This window comes from Lathyrus oleraceus, chromosome 4 (genome assembly GCF_024323335.1).
Source record: "Lathyrus oleraceus cultivar Zhongwan6 chromosome 4, CAAS_Psat_ZW6_1.0, whole genome shotgun sequence".
In the NCBI taxonomy this organism is placed as follows: domain Eukaryota; kingdom Viridiplantae; phylum Streptophyta; class Magnoliopsida; order Fabales; family Fabaceae; genus Lathyrus; species Lathyrus oleraceus.
The window spans coordinates 477,115,315-477,121,314 of NC_066582.1; the positions used below are offsets into that span (position 1 = coordinate 477,115,315).

A 6,000-nucleotide genomic window follows, 5' to 3' on the forward strand; every position below is an offset into this window, starting at 1 on the left:
TCCAAGAGTAAATTTTTTAACTTACTCCAAATTATAATATTTAAATTAAATTTAATCTAATGATTAACATTTTTATGTAGTTGTAATTAACATTTTTATTCAATTAATCATTTAAAAAAACTTACGTTGAATCCCACTTTTATATATATATATATATATATATATATATATATATATATATATATATATATATATATATATATATTAAAAAAATAAATTTTATCTTATAATAAAAAGAAGAGGGAGCAGTATGATTTGTGAATAAAAGCGTTGGGATTGTGAGCTTGAATATTGCAAAGCAATACTAGGCGTAACACTAAAGACGTCATGATATGCGAAATTTGCGGACCATTAAAGATACAAAGTCAAAGCAAAACTGTATGGAGAAATTCATGGCTCATAGCAACTTCACACCTGCCAAATTTATGGCGCATAATGAATGAATGAACCATTCTCCTAAGATCTAGAATCACATATCCTCACTTTGATTGCACTTCTATTTTATGCAAAGTGAGATTCGTTTTCTTTGGTACAAATTCTCTATCCTTAGTACGATCGGCTTAATATACGTTAAAAGAAAAGCACGTTTTTTTACATATTTGATTCCACATCACTGCTAAAGACCTCTCCGTCTCTCTTACGAAAAATGGCCTCCAGATTTCATTCATCATATATGAAAAGGTTTGCATCACTGTTTACTTTGATAAAGTTTTTATTTAGTTTTTCCCATAAAATTGTTTTTCATTATTTTTTAAATTTAATAGAGATGCATAGACATGTAAAAAAATTTAATATTTTACATTGTTATTTTATAAAAATATATCATTCTATCATATCATATCATTTAAAAAATTTAAAATTTTTAATCTAATTTAATGGAATAAATGATCATTATTGAATAATGAAATTTATGCTTTTATAATATATATATATATATATATATATATATATATATATATATATATATATATATATATATATATATATATATATATATATATATATATATATATATATATATATATATTGAGAGAACCACTTTAATAATCAATATAAGTCTTGATTTTGTTGCCCTTCCTATTATTATCTCTTTAAGTTCATCTAAGTAACTTTGCATTCTACTTTACAAATTTATTTCATATTTAGCTTTTGTTAAATATATTTACAACTCTCCACATCGTTCACAATTTTGAAAAAGCAATCAAATTTTGGACGAAAAACGAAAAAATGTGTCATATAAATCAGTTGTACCGGAATGACCAAGACTTCCTACATACCCTGCAATCAAAACCTTTTTTTTAAAACAAAATTCTTATAACTTATACTATATGAATGGGTGGGATCCTTTGTACACCAAGTGATAACCAATAACAGTCTTGGAGTACCTATCATGTCTAGTTCTTATGGAAAGATTATATTTTTTCCTTTCTATAAACTAACCAACTCTATCCATCTTTATCTTTTATTAGCTATTATTTGAAGCTGAGTGAATCATCACCCTCCTACTGGATATCAGAATAACATGAAATAATTATAACACAGTTAAAATATAAGAGAAGAGAATAGAAATGAGAAGAAACACAATTGAATGATTATAGGATAATGCATAAACAACAATATGAGTTCTATATATATAAGAGACTCATGTACTAAAATAAGTTGATACATATTTAGTAAATTATGCTTAATCTTCTCTTTATCATAGAAATCAATGATTTCTAATGCATTCACATTTTCTACAAAACAAATGATTTTATGTCCTCACAATCTCCCACTTAAAGTCATTTTGTTTGTTTCCAAAATTTATATCCCTTGTTAATTCCATGTTGCTACGTTTTAGATAGGCCATAAGAAGAATTGCACCAATAAAACTTGTTAGCGTTGATCGGCTTTGTCATAACATCTGCTAGGTTGTATTTTGTGTGAATCTTCTGCATGCCCACACTCCCTTCCTCTACTACTTCACGAACGAAATGGTATTGAACTCCTATGTGCTTTGTCTTGGAATGAAAAGCTGGATTTCTTGCAATGTGCAAGACACTTTGATTGTCACAATACACAATAATTTTTGGTTGTTTGTATCCGAGCTCTTCCAATAACCTTTGAATCCATATAGTTTCCTTGCATGCTTGGGTAGCTGCCATATACTCAGCTTTTGTAGTAGATAGAGCTACAACAATCTGCAATTTGGATAACCAACTTACCGCTCCTCCTGCAATTGTAAACACATAGCATGTAGTAGATTTTCTTTTGTCAAGATCACCTGCATAATCTGAATCAACATATCCTCTAACACCAAACTCCAATCCTCCAAAACATAATGCAACATCCGAGGTTCCTTTAATGTATCTCAGGATCCTCTTCACAATATTCCAATGCTCTTTACCAGGATCTGCCATAAACCGACTGACCGCTCCCACTGCTTGTGCAATGTCTGGCCTTGTACATATCATGGCATACATAAGGCTTCCCACCGCTGATGCATAAGGTACTCGAGACATTTCCATCCTCTTCGCTTCATTGCTAGGATTCATACTTGAGGATAATTTATAATTGATAGGAAGTGGGGTAGATATTGGCTTACAGTCTTGCATGTTGAAGCACCGCAAAACTTTTCATAGATAATTTCTTTGAGAAAGCCAAATTTTCCTATCTTTTCTATCTAGGTGAATTTGCATCCCTAAAATCTTGTTTGCTGGCCCCAAGTCCTTCATATCGAACTCCCTAGCCAATTGTGCCTTCAATTCTTGGACTTGATCTTTGTTGGGGCCTACCACCAACATGTCATCCACATACAACAACAAAATGATGAAAGCATTTTCCTCAAACCTCTTGTAATATGTACAATGATCTGAGCTCAACCTGTTGAATCCAAGGCTAATAATGAAAGAATCAAATCTCTTATACCAACACCTCAGCGCCTGCTTTAAACCGTACAGAGATTTGGTCAACCTGCAAACCAAGTTTTCTTTTCCTTTTTCTTCAAAACCTTCTAGTTGTAGCATATATATTTCTTCTTCAAGTTCTCCATGAAGAAAAGCAGTCTTTACATCCAATTGTTCAAGATGTAAATCATAAGCAGCACACATAGCTAACACTGCTCTGATAGTGGTAAGTCTAACCACCGGAGAAAATATTTCATTGAAATCAATTCCTTCCTTTTGAGCATATTCTTTAACCACAAGTCTTACACGATATCTTTCCACTTGATCATTACCATCACGCTTAATCTTATAGACTCATTTGTTGTCGATGGCTTTTCCGACCCTCTGGAAGTACAACAAGATCCCATGTCTTGTTTCTATGTAAGGCTTCCATTTCTTCCTGCATTGCTGCCATCCATAGAGAATCCCTTGAGCAACTCACAGCCTCTTGAAAGGTTGATGGTTCTCCATCTTCTGTTAGAAGATAATATGCATCATGGCTTGCCATAACATAGCCTGACTGCCAATTTGGTTTCCATTTTTGACGTGTTGGTCGTCGAACTTCAACACCATCAGGTTCCTCTAGTTCTTGTACCCCGTGCTCTGGTTCTGCTTCAAAAGAATCATCTTCTACAGACTTTCCATCTATATGAAAAGTAGTGATATCTTTAGAAGTACTGTCATTTTCTTACTCCCTTTGCAGTTCATTCTCTACAAAGATTACATCCCTGCTGACAATAACCTTGCGAGAAGTGGGATCCCACAGGTGATACCCCTTGACACCATCAGCATAGCCCAAAAATATGCATTTTTTGGATTTTAGATCCAGCTTAGTTCTTTCTTGGGAGTTGTATATCACGTACACAGGACATCCAACCACATGTAGAGTAGAATACTCAGTTGGCTTTCCTTTCCACATCTCCATCGGAGTCTTTAAACCAATTGCACTTGATGGCGATCTATTTATCATATAACAGGCAATTTTCACGACTTCTGCCCAGAATGACTTGGCTAATCCTGCAGTTCGCAACATAGCTCTAGTCCTTTCTAGGAGAGTTCTATTCATCTGCTCTGCTACACCATTCTGCTGAGGCATATGAGCAACTGTAAATTGTCTCATTATACCATCTTCCTTGCAAAATGCCAAAAAATCATCGTCTGCATATTCTCCTCCATTGTCTGTCCTCAAACATTTAATCTTCTTTCCAGTTCCAAGCTCAATTAGTGCTTTAATTTGCTTGAATATTGAAAACACATTCGACTTCTTCTTGATTGGGTATACCCACAATCTCCTGGAGTAATCATCAATTAATGATACAAAATAGTTTGCTCCTCCTATGGACATTTGCCACGACTCCCACACATTAGAATGAATCAAGTCAAGTATGTGTTTGCTCTTAGTAGTTGATCTATCAAACTTCAACCTATTTTGTTTGCTTACCACACAATGCTCACAGAAAGGTAGACTTACTGATTTGAGCTCGGGTAAGAGATCACATTCCGCAAGAACTTTCGAGCCTCGCTCTGACATGTGGCCTAGTCTGCGATTCCACATTGTCGTTGAGTTTTCTTGACTAGTTGATGCAATTGACATATCACCTTCTTGCAAGGTCTCTCCCATAAGAATGTATAGATTTGCAGATAGTTTCTCTGCCTTCATCACTACTAGAGCACCTCTCACCACCTTCAAGATCCCACCTTCAACATGGGTCTTGCACCCGAGATCATCTAATTGTCCAATAGACAATAATTTTTTCTTCAAACCTTTCACATGTCGTACCTCTTGAATTGTGCGAATTGTACCATCATACATTTTTATTTTGACAGTATCGACACCAACAATTTCTAAGGCGTAATCGTTTCCCATTAACACTGATCCTTCTGAGATAGGTTGATAAGTGTAAAACCAATCTCGTCGAGGAGTCATGTGCCATGTTGCTCCTGAATCAATTATCCAAACATTAGTGAGCTGTTTACTACCTTTGGAATTAGTTGTTGCTCTGCTATATAGAATCTCTCCATCATCATAGGTATTGGCAATACATTCTTGAGATGAACTTGCCTCAGAAGACTTCTCACCATTCTTCTTAAACCAACAATCTCTTTTCAAGTGCCCTTTCTTGCCACAATTGTAGCATCTCACATTCATCTTACTTCGAGATTTTGATCTACCATGATTTTGGCTCCCACTAGGGCCACGTTCCACTGATCTGCCTCTTGTCATTGTCAAAGCTTCTACTTATTTTGAGTTTTCTTGACGGTCTTCCTTATTTATACGCCTGGACTCTTCCTCAAGAATAGCTCCGGCAACATCATCAAAGTATAGATGGTCTGTAACATTATTATTTGTTAAGTTGACGACAAGTGGTATTAGAGCATTTGTTGTTGGTCCATATTCCGCTGCAAATATTATTCACGATGAAATTGTGCAAGCCGGTATAATTGAAATTACCATGACGGAAAAATTTGAGATTGAGAAGTTCAATGGGAGTAATTTATCCCTGTGGAAATTGAAGATAAAGGCAATCATGAGGAAGGAAAATTGCTTAGCAGCAATTGAAGATAGAATTGAGGGAATATCTGATGAGAAGTGGAATGAGATGGATAACAACGTTGTTGCCAACTTGCACTTAGCATTGGTGGATTCAGTTTTGTCTAGTGTTGCCGAAAAGAAAACTGCAAAGGAGATTTGGGATGTTCTCATCAAATTGTACGAGGTCAAATCACTTCACAACAGAATTTTCTTAAAGAGAAGACTTTACACTCTTCGAATGAGTGAATCCACATCTATGACAAATCACATTAACACTCTTAATACGATATTTGATCAACTTACATCGACAAATTTTACCATAGCAGAAAATGAACGTGCAGAATTTCTACTTTAGAGCTTACCAGATTCATATGATCCACATGTCGTCAACTTAACAAATAATAATGTTACAGACTGTCTAGACTTTGATGATGTTGTCGGAGCTATTCTTGAGGAAGAGTCCAGGCGTATAAATAAGGAAGACCGTCAAGAAAACTCAAACCAAGTAGAAGCTTTGACAATGACAAGAGGCAGATCAGTGGA

General features: G+C 34.8%; 1 pseudogene; it reads left to right on the forward strand.

The window, feature by feature from the left end:
• Positions 1-5,328: 5,328 nt before the first annotated feature.
• On the forward strand, positions 5,329-5,703 carry LOC127135663 (uncharacterized; annotated as a pseudogene).
• The last annotated feature ends 297 nt before the right edge of the window (positions 5,704-6,000 follow it).